A 15,590-nucleotide genomic window follows, 5' to 3' on the forward strand; every position below is an offset into this window, starting at 1 on the left:
GCAACAGAGGAGAGAACCATTATTGTCCCCCTGCAAGGAGAAGGGCAAAGAAACCACGGATCAAAAGCTGCTGGTGGCTGTGTGTGCAAAGCTGGGTATCTGGACAGGAACACAGTGGGGCTGCATGAACCCAGCAGGCAGTAGAGTATCCCTGTGTCACAGCAGGCAGGCTCAGATCAAGATCCTGTGGGACATGGCAGAGCAGGTCTGCGTGCCTGGGCAAGCAGGGAGCACCAGGACTTGGCTCCCCAGGAGATGAAGAGCAGCTTCTGCAAGTCTGGCCTGCAAGTGGCCATTATGGACAGAAATTGTGGAAAACAGAAACACACAAACATGAGCAAGACAGGCCAGATGGGGGAAATACAGATGAATTAATTTAGAGGGAAGGGAAAAGAAAAAACACAGAGACATGCTGCACACCAGCCAACTCTTCAGCAACAGCACTGCAGCGTGTCATCACTGTGCCAAGTGAATGGGAAATTGTGCTCTGCTCGATGCAAGATATTGCTGTTTTATGCCTTTATAATTCTCCCTGGCCTCAAAAACTCCCTGACTGGGAGCCCTCTGTTTATGTTTTATGTCCCATCAGCAGTGTCACTGCTCAGGATCGGAACTTTCCTGCCATTCCTACAGAACTTGTTGTGGGCTTGGAGCCTCATTTCTGGAGGTGATCATTCATCAGTGCTTTTTACAGTGAAATCAAGCATACTTTTTCATAATTTGGTGGGGTTGGAAGTGATTAGGTGCATTAATTACTCCCCAAAAGACTGTAACAGTTTTTGTCTTAGATCCAGTTGCTGGGAAAATATTTAGGAACATATGCTGAAATCACCACATACCTGAAGTTTACCATAACTAACTAGCCACAGATGTGCTATTAAACCCCTGGTTATTTTTTCCTCTTGTCTATCCTATATGGCATGTTACAGCCATAAGATATTAAACTTACTTGGAACAGCTGCTAGTCAAAACCAAAATAGCTATTACCTTTTTGCAAGAAAAAATTCACATTGCCCATCCCAACAGTAATCACTTGCTTATACAATTGGCACCTCTTTTTAGCTTGGAACAGAGAAACTTCAGATATTTTATTGCTACATCAAGGGAAACACTAAGCATTGCTGTGGAAAAGGGAGGTTTTCATTTGCCAGTTCTCTGGTGCTTCTTTAGCTGTATTTTGACTTGGTATTCAGGGATCCTTTTCTTGAACTGCTTTATTGCTTCCTAGGCATCCCAAAAGAGCATGAGGGCTGGGTGGGTATTGAATAGAGGGAAATAGTTCATGATGTCAGGTGGTGACCATTCTGCAAAGATGATTTAATTTGCTGATGATTCAATTGCTGTCTGTGCAAGGTGTTGGGCCACTGGCTGCTGAGGAGCAGAAATAGTGCACTCATGGAGAGTATTTTCCTTTAAGTGTAAGGACTAAGCTATCAGGTCTGTCAAATGTACCTTGAAGTCCTAAAGTATGACACATGAAAGTGTGCTGGAGGGAGGAAAAAATGGGGGAAAAAAGCTAAAAATAAAAGACTAGTTAACACGGAGGAAGCGTACACCCATATGAGTGTGAGTTCCTGAACATTGTGAAGACTGACGAAAAGGCTGAGGGGTGTGGCACACAAATTACCCTGCAGAATTTAGCTGGTTTACATTTGGGAAAATTAGGTAGTGCTTCCAAAACTTTTGAAGTGCTAAATATTGTTAAAACAATCCTTACAGCTCTTTCATTCAAGGACTTGGCTCAGGGTACTCAGAAAATAACTAATGAGTTTCTCATCATAACACCCAAGAGAAATGGGAAGTTATCACAGTAATTACCCCTGTCACCCAGCTGGGGAACAGAACAGCTAAGCCTTGTTTTTCAGGGGTGTTTCTTGACTGAAGTATTTGTACAGTCATCCAGCTGAAAAGCTCTTGAGAAGGATTAGAAGCTCCAGCTGGCCTCTCAGCAAGGTGATGAGGGGAGGAAGAGTCATCCCCCAAAGGTAGGGGAAGATAAAAGGAGAAAAGTTATGCAGCAGCAAGGCATGTTGGTGTTGGATCTATCCTACTTTTCTTAGTTTAACATTTGAATGCTTTCTACTTCAGAGAAGACCAATCCCTGCATTTCCTTAATAATGTTCTGTAGATTTGATAGTATATGCATTATGTACCAGGGTACAGAGTGGTACAATGCAGATGTTATGGCAGCTCCATCCATCTCCATGAAGCTACACATGGAGGCTCAGCTGTGAATGCCACATTGGCATTCCTGCAAGAGATGTGAGCTTCACTTGATGAGGAGGGAAAACTCACAGACACTGGGAAGAGAGACGTGCAGCTGGGAAAAGGTCTTTTTCCAGGTACAGGTTTTAGCTTGATTTCTGTAATGACAATAAATTAGTAGGAGCTGTGGATCTCATTAACATCATTGTGCAGACTAGAGCATAAGGAAAACAGACTTCAAATAAGCTGAAAGAAGAGCAGCCTTTGGTCAGAACTCGTAAGTTACCACAAGGTGTTGATGATGTCTGTGGAAATGCCCACCTCACATGTAGTTGTGAGTGCTCAGCAGCCACCAGGTCATGCCTGATGTCCAGTGTAAGTCCAGTCAAGCAGTGGGTTCCACCCTGTCCTCCTATCAAACATCTGGCTACAGCTCAGCACCATCCTGCTTCTGACTCCAGATTTACTGTGTCAAGCTCAGATACTGACCTGCTGGAGTTACAGTGAAGACTGAAAATAAACTGAGGTGACCCATAGGCTTTAGCAAAAAATTCTTTGCCTTTTTCATTAAATTAATTTCAAATTTACTTGGGGGAAAAAGAGAAGAATCAACTTCATCTTCAAAACAGCTGCAATCATATTCTTACTAGTACAGATAATTTAACTTGCAAATACATAATGGGTGCTGACCAGGTCTTTATTTGGGAGAGTAGACTCTGAAACAGTGGAGATCCTGGGGGAAGAGAAGCACAAGGGCCAGAGTGATAAAGGTATGTGAAGTAATGTAGAAACCAGAGAGGCCTTTTGGGAATGTCTCCTCCCTTTCCTGAACATATATGTATAAACAATAAGCTGGAAGATGGCAAATACAGTACAGATAAAATCATTCTTATTTATTTACACTGATATGTCTGGGCTGTGAAATTACTGCTATTAAGAGGGAACTGAAGCCCTGGGGTTTGTTAGAAACAAAATAAAATATATACTGATGGCAGAAGAACATATAGCTACAGCAGTAAATATCAAGAAATAGTGTCTGGAAAGGTTCTAGTCTTCAAAACTTTGATCAGACTGTAATTATTGGGAAGATAAAGGAAAGCTGCCCTGGAGCAGGTTACTCCCTTCTCCCAGGCCCACTCATTGCCATACAGAGAGGCTCAGGGGGGCTGAGGCACCTGTGTGCAGCTGGCAAGGGGGCAGCAGCAGGAGGGGCAGCTGGATCAGTGGCCATGGGCTGTGGGCCGACCATTGCCGTGGTAGTCCTCCTGCTTGCCACCAGGAGGCTGGAGATAAACACTGTGAGTGACTTCCTTCCCCCAGCATTGCCATACTTTGGGTACCAGTCATGGTGGAGCCTCTGCAGAGAGCCCTTCCCTGGGGAGTGCAGATTCTCCCAGGAAGAGGAGAGCATCCTTGAAACTGTGTTTTAATATACAATAAACTCTCTTTTTAGCAATACTTTGTGTCATAGTTTCTATTAGGTCCATAAGGACTGAATTAATAGCTATTTGACTGATTTCAGCTTTTAGCTGTGGTAATATTAGTTTTCAAATCTTAAGTTTCAAAAGGCAGCATTGCCCTTTTTGAAATAGTGCCTCCCTCCAGTGAATTTGCATGAGCTGCTTTTATGAGATCAAGGGGAGAAAGTTATCTCCAGTAGGTAGTTTGGGGTTTTTAAATAAGAGAATCTGAGCACAGTAGCAAGGGCACAGAGTGAAGAAAGGCTTGTTTGTAATGGGAGCACTCAAAAAGTTCAACAAGAGTTTGCAAGACCCCTTCATGTCAGGACATTCCCACAGAGAGCCTCACCCAAAATGCTGAAATTACAGTCTTCCTCAGTTAAAGAAAAAAATGGGAGAATGGCTTGTAATTTTTGAACCAGGAAAGCTATGTTTATCTTCCAAGCCACAGCCCCTTGAAGACGTGACTGTCATGCAGGGTTAAAGAGCAGGCAAGGAGCCCCAGAGGGACGGGCTGTGGCCGCTCAGCACCCAGCACCAGGCGTCTGTCTCCTGGAGCGAGGGGCTGCTCCTGTTATCTATCTGATACAGAGCAGTGTCACGGCTTCCCGTATCCAAACACATCTTGACACTGGAGATTGCACAGATCCCAGGCTCTGGAGGGAGGCCAGGGACGTGCCCCCGCCCAGCAGCAGCTCACACCGCGGAAATCGTTATCGGGGAGCGGCGACATGTCACGGCCGTCTCGGATGGGCCGTGGGGTCAAAGGATTATGACTCAAATCCATTCTTCATAGAGAAATCTTCTCCAAATGCCTGGCTACACTATGAAATCACACAGGGAGTGTCCTGTTATCTGTGGGGGTGGTACAGAGCCACCTCTGCTTCATGCGGAAAACCAGAAAAAGAAAAATACAGCTGTGCAGAGCATCCCTGCGGTACAGGGTCAGCTTTCCAAGCTTCTTCCCTTCCTTTCTACCTGCTTGTAGACAGGTTTAGCACAGTGAGTGGGGATATGTTTCAGCCCCACAGTAATAATCTTGCCCTGTGCATGTATATTTTAGTCTTGAATTTAACTCTTATTTGCTCTCTTATTCTTTTACACACATTTCTGCAAATACAGATGTCATCCCCATTTCTTATCTACTCTCCAGTGGAATTGCTTATTGAAGAGATAGGAAAGGAGATACTTCTTTGGAAAAGTACTGGTACCAAGAACTTATCTGAGCAGCATTATGGAAACACAGTTTTGCTTGACAACCTTTTAAGTTACAGCAACTGTGCAAAGGATTGCAGCACCAGAATGTCAGTGTGTACCGGGCTTCATTTGGATTTGAAAGTCATTGAAATCTGTTAGTTATGTTGTTGAAATTTATACTGATATTACAAGGAAACCTTTCTTGGAAGGCAGAGAAATACAGACTCTTACCAGAAGATTTTCCTGATCAAGCTGTGAATTGTTCTATTTCCTTCCTTCCTTCCTTCCTTCCTTCCTTCCTTCCTTCCTTCCTTCCTTCCTTCCTTCCTTCCTTCCTTCCTTCCTTCCTTCCTTCCTTCCTTCCTTCCTTCCTTCCTTCCTTCCTTCCCCAGAGAGAAAATGGAACTAAGCACCAAAATAATAAAAATAATAGAAGATTATTTTTAGCAAAGCTTCATTCAGATTAATCAAAAGGCATCCATGTGCATGTTACGAGGTGGGCTTGTTCTGAGGTCACCTTATGCAAAATTTATGCAGCCCCAAATTCACTAAAGGACTTCCAGACTCATCTGTGGAAATTACACCTCTACCTCACCATATTTTCTCTACTTCAGATGAGAAACAGACACCACTGAAGCCTTTTTTATCACATCCTTTCCTTCCCTGGATCAAGCTTCACCCCTGCCATTTGGGCATACTGCAGCACTGTGATAGAGAAGCATCATGCAGGCATCCCTCAGAGGAGACAGGCTGTTTAAAGACCAGGGTGCTGTGGGACATTTACACCCCACACACACTTTAATTGCACTGCCACTGTGCCCAAACCCAGTCACCCCCTCAGGCAAGTCCCTGCTCTGGGGGTCCCACATCCCCCTGTCTAATGTGAGACCTCATAAGTTCTGCCTTCACCTGACAGAGATCTGAACCTGGAAGGAGATTCTTTGTTCAAGCTCTGGAGTGCTCTGGGAGAAAAGCAGCCAGCCAGCCTCTGAATGAAGGGCTGTTTGAAAGGAGATTAAACCCTCCCCTGCATGTGCAACTTCCAGCCAGGCAGCCTACATCAGAGAAGTCAAGCTGCATCCACTCCAAGGGGAAAGTTAAAATAGAACTGAATCTTCTTACTTCAGCTCCATCTTTTGTTGTGCCCTGCAGGCAGTGTTCACCTGAACACCTACCCTCCAAAGTCAGAGTATGCTTGCCTAAAGTGAAAAATGGCACACACAGCCCTATCTTTTTTATTCCCATCAGCCTCTGTTGTCCCTCTATTGAGCATGAACTTAGTGGTCATGAGCAGCACCACTAATCATGTAGGTACTTAGATATTTCTGAGGGGAAGCTGAAGAGTGAGTTGCAAAAGTTGTGGGGTCCTTTACCCCACATATTTGAAAATAGAGGCAAACAAATCCCTACAGAACTAACAATACTGCTTTAAGATGCTGTTCTCTACCTGCCACCTTCCCCTCTACAGAGTCAGATGTACGGATAGTGGGACCTGCACACCCATTTCAACACCAAGTCAGTGGTTCCAGGCTGGATGGATTTCTGGACTGCACTGGGCTGAAGGTTTTGCAGTGAAGGAAGTTCTGCTGAGGGGAGTTTCCTTGTACAAGTGAAGGAAGCAGCCCGGGGCAATGACACCATAACCCAGTGCAGCTGTTTCTGCAGCATCATTTGTTTGCATTCTAGGATGCATTGAAATAGCATCTTGGAGCATTTCTGTTGCTGCTTATCCTCTGACTGGGCTGTTGTTAATGCAACACTCACTCAATGAAGTGTTTGGGATGAAGTCCAAAAAAGCACTTAGGTGCCTAAATCCAAGACAGTGATTCACTGCTGCCTAAGGACTTAGGTTCCCCCCTTTGTATGCCCCTTCCCTGAACCTCTTTAAAAACCTGGACTTCTGCAGAAGGTTGACTCTAGGTGCTGACATCTTGACAGGGCTTGGCCACCAGAGCCTGCCTGCTGTGTCTGTGCTGTGCAGCCCTGCAAATGAGGTGGTTGTGTTTGGGATACCCAGACACTCTGTGGATGTGCCAGAGCTTTGAATTCAGCAGCCACAGCTGCTCTTGCTCAAACTGTGGCTAATGTTGGTTTTTCCAGCTGATATAGCCACCGTGGGGCTCTTTGCAGACAGAAGATCATGAAGAGAACAGCACAAAGGTGATTTTATGCTGATGAGGGAGGAGGCAGTCACTAGCTTGGCTTGAGTATGTTTCCCCCATGTAACACTCTTCTCCTCCCACTCTCTAACTCCACAGTAGAGGTGATGAAGATGCCTTTCACAGAAAATGGGGTTTTTCTCCTCCGCTGTTTTTGCTACTGGTGGCCTGATGGGGAATGGTGGAGGCAGGTCTGGCATCTGCTTCTTGTTTGGAAACTGGATGGGTCATGGGATGCAAGGCTCAAATCCACTCATACTGCCACCTCTCAATAGAAATCTATAGAATAGAATAGCTTAAAGGCATTCCTAACGAGGTAAAAAAATCTTCCAATAACCAACTCCTCTATTACATTGCAGAGTATGTACGTCCATGTGCCTCTTTTCTCAAGATAGAGCTCAAAATAGTTGCCAGAAAACTGATTATAAATTGCAGTGACTTACAGGGAGTGAGAAAGAGCATAGTTGCTCTTCTACTACAGCTTATTCACCTTGCTCTTAAAAAGCCATTTACTTCCAAGAAAGCTCTGAGTAGATGACAAACTGAGGCACACAGTTTCAGTGCTGGGAACTGCTTATTTGGGATGGCAGCATCCCTTGCTGCACTATGTTTGGGTGCTCTGACATCTTGACTACATTCACATGTCTTGCCATGAGACCATTACGCTTTGCCAGGTTTCTCCTCTTGTCTGATAAAGCAGTTAGGGCTCTGTGTGACAGAAACTTGCACTTTTCAAATATAAATCTCAGGTATAGCTCTACATGCACAGGCTGTTTTCCTCATTAAGCCCTTCGGTTACTGCTCTTTACCTAAATCCAAGCTGGGCTGTAAAAGGCTTAATCGATGCAACACATTCACTCTTGGTGATGTCAGGGAGCCACTATACCCATCTAACAGATGAGCTGATCTGCTAGCCAGTAAATTTGGGATGACAAGAAAAGTTTATCATGTTAAACCAAATGCCATCAGCACCCTTCAGTTCTGCAAAAGTGCTCTAGTTCTTCAAAAAGCTATTACTGAGATGTGTAGGGAAAACATGAGATCTGAGCCACTTCCTGCTCCAGCCTTCTGCAGTTGGCACCTCGTCCCACAATCAGGAGAAGATCCCAATGTGGAAGCGTGTTTCTGAAAAGATTTCAAGGACAAGATTTGGGATTTGGTGTCTTCTCTGCCTACATGTGTCCTCAGCAGGAAAACTGCAGAGCAGCAGAAGAGGGAAGATGAGAGCTACTGTGGGACAGCAAATGAATCTCCTGTAGATCTGTCCATCCACGTGTGTCTGTCTGGGCCCCATCCTCTGGCCCTGCTGTGATCCATACTTCAAAGGGGCCATGATTCCTTCTCAAGTTACTGCTGCTGGCAGAACAGCAGAGCCGGCAAGTGAGCTTTCAGGAATGTCTTTATCCTTCACGATCCATATGAAATAGGTCCAAGTAGTAATATTTTTGGAGAGCCAGATACACAGATTTTGCAAAGGTTGGGAGCAGCAAAGCACACTATTAATAAAACAGTCACACTGTTCTTGGTTTTGGTCTTATTGTGATAATTATAAGCAGAAGTTTTCTTTTGTCTGGTCAAAGATTCTGCTGCTTCAAATTTAGAGCTGTCAGAGAGAGCTGAGCAAGAGGGCTTCGTTCAATGGATGGCATTATCTGCTTCAGCAAGTGTCATCATTCTCCTTCGGCAAAACCAGTGGAAGAATAAAGAGGAGCTTGTCTGAGGACCCACTCTCCCATCCACTATTAACACTACTGTAGCTCAGAGTAGCCTACCAATGGTGTCTTGGCTTAGAGAAAAAATAGATTTTTTTCTAAATATATATAAGCATATCCATCACTGTATACAATGATGAAAACTAGAACTACTTTAATTGTCATATTTTTTATATTAATGATGACTTATTTTAACATAGTGCCTTCAACAGGGAGAAAAAAAAGGACAAACTCTCAAAATACTGGGAATTAGATACAAAGAAGAAACTACTCATAATTGTCTTTTTTTATGCTCAGTCAAACAGGAGAAAAGTGCCTTCTGGCAGCATGAACCTGCCTAGGAGTGGGGATTCTGTTCTGATAGTCAATAATTTTCTCTTTACATTTTCAATTGTAAGTCTCAACAGCTACCATTAAGAATCAAAGTCTTGATGCTCCAGAGGCCAAAGCACCCACCATTTCACCTCATTTGTAATTTAACAGGTTTATCATTTACACTATGTTGTCTCTTTTAAAGGAGATCCCAGTGGAATTACCCAGTACTCAATTTCAGGTGCAGGAGGAAAATGTGCAGTGGAGCATATTCATGCTAGAGACAGACTTTTGTGCCTGGGTACACTGCAGTGGATATTGCTGAAAAGGGCAGCTTTTCTGCAAAGTTCTGTTATATCCCTTCAGCAGGAAACAATTATCTGTAATACCAATTTCCCGCAGAATTTTGCAAATCCATCCCCACAGGGATTTCACCTTTCTTTGTTTCCCCTGCACAGCACAGAAAGTCTGACTGCAGTCATACAAAATCAGATCTGACTCATTTTAATTTTCAGCCTCTGGCAGCTGAAGGGAATAATCTCATTTTTGACTAGAAGGAGATGAGCAAACAGGGTAAGGGCTGGTGATCAGAATCCCCAGAGGACCTCCAGCAGTGCCTTCCCACCGTGTCCATTTTGTGATGAGAGGCCCAAAAGGAGGGGTGGAGGATGCAGTGGAGTGGTCCCTGCCCTAGGGGCACCCATGCCTTGGAAGGAGAAGGGGTCCAAATCCAGGCATGCCAGGGCCCCAAAACATCTGTGGGAAGGGGCACTGTCATAACCAGTGTGTGCCTGGAGATGCCCCTTGCAGCACCTGCTGCCACCCCAAATGTTGTCTGAAGACCATGAAATCCCCATGGCAGAGCCTGTGGCTGCCTTGAACCACTTTTCTTTCAGCTGCAGCATAGAGGTGTTCTGAGGAGGATTACAGCCATGGTAACCAGGATTCACATTTTCAGCAGTTTTCTGCATTTTTTTGTCTTTGTCCCCTCTTCCCAAGCAAGATATCTTCCTGCACAGCTTCCTGACAGTGTGGGCACAGCCCTGCCTGTGCCAGCAGGCCTAGAACCAACCCACGGCACTTGGGAGGAGTCTGCCTTTTTCTTCCACCCTGGAAAGGAGCTCTGGGCTCAGTGTGGGGGTGCTCAGATTCCACACTGGGCAGGACATGCCCAGGGAAAGGGGATATGTGGGGTTCACAGGGGAGGTGGGCATACAGAGCAGGAACACTCTCCTCAAGCAGTTCAGCATGTTTAGAGCTACTGTATTGAAATAATCCTCACATAATCCACTTTGTTCCACCTCTATGGACATTTTTGGAGGGCCTTGGCTATGTGGTTAGGGAAGCAGGTACGGTGAACAGGGACAGTCCATTTTCCTGTTCCCAGAGTCTGGGATCCCAGCAGCAGTGGGACCTCACCCCCTGACTGACAGGGACAAGTACCAAGTTGGATTGTTTAGCTGCATTTCCCACCAAGAGGAGGCTTGTGACATTATGCTGTCAGTCCATCTGCACCAAGCAGTGTGTGGCTGTGCTATAGCAGAGGTGTTCCAAGGCCATGACGTCCCCACGGGTTTGGGACACGCGAGGAGCTGGCTCTGACCAGCACCAGCTGCCCCTGGCCAGGCGAGCGCTGGCTGCTGCCAGGGCAGGGGGGCTCAGGGCAGCAGCTGAGGCAGCCCCAAGGGCCAGACCCTGCAGGAAACCACTCTGACAGGCTCCCAGAAGCCACTCCATCACTGTTTGTCCCTCTTCATCCCCAGCTGTTTATTAACTCAGGCTCAGCTGACCTGACATTCAGGTAAGCCAAATCTGATTTTCCGGCTGAGGGAGCCCTCAGATCTTCACTGTTTCCAAACAGATTTCATCAAGGAAAGCAGCATGCCCAGCTGCCAGCTGGAGGAAACTCAGACCTTTGCAAAGCTCTGGCTGAGAAGCAAGGAGCTGCCCTGGGTACAGCACATGGCTGAGGGTCTGACCTGGGATGTCCCATCAGGTCCCATGGGTGGCCCAGGGTGCAGCTCCTCCCCTGCACAGAGGGCACAGGGGGATGTTCATCCCTCTCCAAAATGCAGAGTGCATCAGTGATGGTGGTGTTGAGGTCCTGGGACCACTCTGGTGATCTGGTTCAGTAAGGAAGGAAAGGCAGGAGGGGCCCAGCCTTTGGGGGTACAAGAGAGATGGACAAACAAGGTGAAGAGACCCCTAAAATATAAAGAATACCTTTTGATATTTTTTGAATTGTTGTGCACCTGGTACTAAAGATGGACAAATGACATTTAAATTTCTTAAGGTTTTTTTTTTCAAAAACTGTACACCTAAATCACAGCTGTCTTTTTAAAATATACTGCAAAATACTTGTTCAAAAGCAACCTTTTTGTGTAACAAGTGACTTAAAGGAAAACAGTGACAAAATTCGAGTTCTGGGAAGAAAATTTTTCAGTCACAAAAGTCTGAATAGCTCTGTTCTCCACTGCTGATGCTTTCAGACCTGCTCAAAGAATGTGCATGTGCATATGGAGCTGTGATTTGCCATTATTTGGGATATCTTTGTTGTTGGCCTTGAAGCTGCAGGAGAGCTGCCTTGTTTCCACAGTAGAAGTGAGTACAGAGTAGGCTGCCATTGTCCAAGAAGTGTGAGTACATCTGTGGAGACACACAAACCCACAGCACAGAAATTTAAAGCTATGGAGCAATTCTTCAGGGCTGTTAATATAATCTGATATTCAGCCCTCATCATCCATTTTTAGTCATAATCTTTTTACATGTTAGACCTCTCTAGCAATCTTTAATTTAAAAAATTCCTTTCCCTCCTGAGATCTCAGATGAATGGGGTAAAACTGTCATTTGCATGATAATCAAGGTCTCCTTCAAGGAAAGGGTAGGATCTGGATAAATTAGCTACAACTTGGCAAGAGTGGGAATATCTATCAAAAGTTTGTCTTCTTAATTCCAGAGTCCAGGTGATCACAGCTTTTTGTAGAAGCTGGGAGAGCAACAGCCAAGTGAAAATGCCCCAGCTTGGTCTTCTTGGCCTCACTCTACAAAAGGGGTTGGTGGCACCAGATCTTGGCATATTTGTAAGGGATTTCTATTTTTCAGTCTCGGGGTTTAGTTGTTATTTGAATTGGAACATTTTTCATTCAGTTGTAGCAGAGTTGCAATGTCCTGTGACATGCCACAACATTTACAAAAATCAACAGCAGTCCAAGTCCTTTGTTGACTTGGAACACTCCTGGCTATTTCCAAGTGCCATGGGAGAAGCAGGGATCACAGCCTTCCTCCACAGCACATCCTTGAGGAGGATGTCATTACTGAATTGGGTTTTCTGCTGGGTGTGCTCTGACTGACAGCCAGAGCCCACCCAGCCTATGACAGCTCCGTAATAGTGGAAGCTTATCTGCCAGCAGTGCCAATAAAAATAAATCACCTACTTGCCTTATGCTCTGAGGAGATGAAAACAGAGTCATCAATGGTCTTGTGTACTTCTACACTAACTCAACGCCCACAGCATTCCTTTTTTAAAATCAAATTGCAGGATTTGAGAAGGCTACTATGTACTGGAGTACAGAGCTGAGGTTTAGTGGGTATGAATTATGAGGTTACAATACATTCATTGTTTGTTTAAATACTGTATTTTCAAATTAGGTTTGCATGTATGAGTGCAATGTTCTCATTGACTAGAGCAATGCACAATGGACCACCCACAATTTGGGAGGGTGCCACGAGTTTGTCCCTCTGTGGGCAGACATCACTTAGTTTTTCATCCCCATTCTGCCTATATATCTTCAGCCTGGCCTTACTTGTTCCTTCTAGATGAGCTGGAAGCATATGTGGATCACATAATTTTCTGTGGTGACCTCATATACAGCAAAAAGATGTTTTTAAATTTGAAAATCCTCAAAGCCTGTAGAGTTGAGACCTGTACCACTGATCCAAAATTCAGCTTTAGCATTTCCCACTCATTCGGTGTGGGAGTAAATCAAAATTTATTCCTCTGAAGTCAGAGATTTACATAACTTTAAGGCAGGGATGAGTGAGCATACCTCATCTGTCAAGGGGGAGCTACATAGCAGGTTGATTTTTATGATATACTGGGGTCTCAGCTGTTTTGCTGTAGTTTTGTCATCATCCCTATTACCAGTCCTCCTACATTCATAAAAAGTAAGTGAGCAGGCAGCCAAATACGATGCACTGTGTGGAGGAATCACTTCCTCTCATGTTGCATTGAGATCAAATTACATAACTCAAATCCACCAAGGGCACAGCCCCTGGTTGTATTTCCATCTGGATCACATGTCCTTGCCCCTTCCCCCAGCACTTGCAGGGGAGATGCTTGGACAGGTTGTTATTTATGTCGGCACAAACTGGTGGTACCAGGCACGTCTCTGTGGCAGTGCAGGCAAGCATTAGCTCCAGCACCATTGTGGAGCATATGTATGTGATGAGATAACAGACATCTGGCAGTGAGTAGCTACTGGAGCTCTGTAAATCCCTTGGCTTGTAGTTTTGTGCAGAAAAACTACCTCCAGCACAGTATATGACTGTATAGGCTTGAGTACCAAATTAAAGATTGTGTTGGTTCTCACAAAGCACGGAGCTGTGTGGTGCTGCTTTTGGATCCCCAGCTTGGCCCTTGTGCCCAATTCCCCTGAGAGACAGGGAACCCTCAGGTGTCTCAGGACCTGCTTGTAATTCTCCAGGGTTTGCTTTGCATGCCAGGATTTTAGCTGGGCCAAGCAGCTCAGCATCTGCCCTTGGGCTGTGTGTCCCAGCTGAGACCCTGCACATGATGTGTGCTGCCTGCACGAGTCTTGCCCAGGAGAGCCCACAAACACAGCCCAGCCACCCCACACCACAGCCCCATCACACATCACTGCCAGCACCTCGTTGTCCTGGATGTGCCCACCACGTTTTGGGCCTGAGCAGATGGGAATGCCACATTTCCCACTTCTGGGACATGTGAAATGAGTGTTCAGGTCCCTGCTCCAGGTGCAGGCTGAGCATTGCATCCAACTGCTGTTTAGGACATGAAGCCTAAACCCCTGTGTTATTAACTCAAGGTTAACATATAGTTATTCTTATTCCAAGTCATGAGATTGCAAACACCATTAATATTCACCACCAGTGAGAAGCCTGAGAGAGGCAAACCTGCTGTGGAACATATAGCACATTCATTTCTGTGATGGGTCACTGCCAGCACCAGGACCCCTGGGATGGGTGCCGGACGAAATTCAACTCTCTCTTGCACTGCCCTGCAGCTAAACTGACTTCAGTTTGCATCCCCATGGCTTTATGTGGTAAATTGGTGGGATATTTGATCTCCAGTACCAAGAATAGGAATGAAGTGTCTGATTCCAGTGCATGATATTCTGCAAATATCTATTTGAGTAGCCAGGTCTGAGTAAAAGAAAAGAAATCAAACAGAGGGATATGGAAAAATCTTTTTATGCCTATAAAAGGATCACTTCAAAACCACAGGATTTTGTATAGGAACCTTTTTCCTTAAATAGTAGAAACAGTCACTGGGTGCATTCCATCAGTGTAAAAAATGGGGGTTAGAAAAGAACTGCTGTGTACAATAGCAGTTTCCTCTCTTCCTTTCCTCCCCCCACCGCTCATGTACCTTGTCTTGTCCCCTGAAACTGTGCTTATAAAAGCCATGAAAACTGTATACTTACTCTATATATATATATATATATATATGTATTTATGCACATAGATATCATCAAACCCATGTCCATATACATATATGTATGTGCTGTGTAGTTAAAGAGGAACTGCATGGTAGGATTTTTTTGCATTCTTCATGAAACACCTTTCCCACAAAGATGAACAAAACTTGGCAGTAAATCTTGCTGGGTATCTAAAACACCAGCTCAAGCTCCTCCTGCAGGTCCACACCTGCAGCCTCCTCCTGCCACCAGCAGCCAGAGCCAGGACTATGAAACCCAGAGCTCTTTGGCCATGGGCCAAATCCTGCCAGGCAAAACCCCGCTGACATCACGGGGATTAGAGGGGTGGCTAATCAGGACTGTGGGATTTGTGTCAATCTTTTACTCAGGATGCAATGCTGTGTTCCCCTGTGGTCAGTGGGGGTGGTCAGGGGCTGTGAAGGCCCTTGGTGTCCCCGGGGGTGAGCAGCTGTGGGGTGGCACTGGGCTTTGGGGTATCCTGTGTGTGCTTCCGTGGGAAGGAGCAGCAATGTGGGAATGGCTCTCCCAGGGCACAAGACTCCAGCACCACTTGGAGCAAGGGTCCTTCCCCTGTCCTTTCCATCCCAGGGGTCCCAGGCTGGCAGAGGACAGGAGGGGAGAAAAGGTTTCTGTGACTCTGGGGTTCATTGGCCCCTTTGTCTCAGAGTGGGTTGGGGAAAGGAGTCAAAATATTCCCATCTCCAAACTGGGGACAGGCTCAGTAGAGACTGAAACGTTTTTGGAGGGATTTGTGAAAAAACAGGGTGGTGTCTTTAGTACTCTATAAGAAGGGTCTTGTGTTCACATTAATGTGATGAAAATTTCATGCAAAGGGTCCCCGGGGATTCA

General features: G+C 45.4%; 1 protein-coding gene across 2 annotated transcripts in view; it reads right to left on the reverse strand.

The window, feature by feature from the left end:
* The window catches only part of JCAD (junctional cadherin 5 associated), a 60,157-nt gene that overhangs the window by 31,833 nt on the left and 12,734 nt on the right, over positions 1-15,590 (reverse strand). The window lies entirely within an intron of this gene.

The sequence above is a fragment of the Molothrus aeneus genome, chromosome 1 (genome assembly GCF_037042795.1).
Source record: "Molothrus aeneus isolate 106 chromosome 1, BPBGC_Maene_1.0, whole genome shotgun sequence".
Taxonomy (NCBI): domain Eukaryota; kingdom Metazoa; phylum Chordata; class Aves; order Passeriformes; family Icteridae; genus Molothrus; species Molothrus aeneus.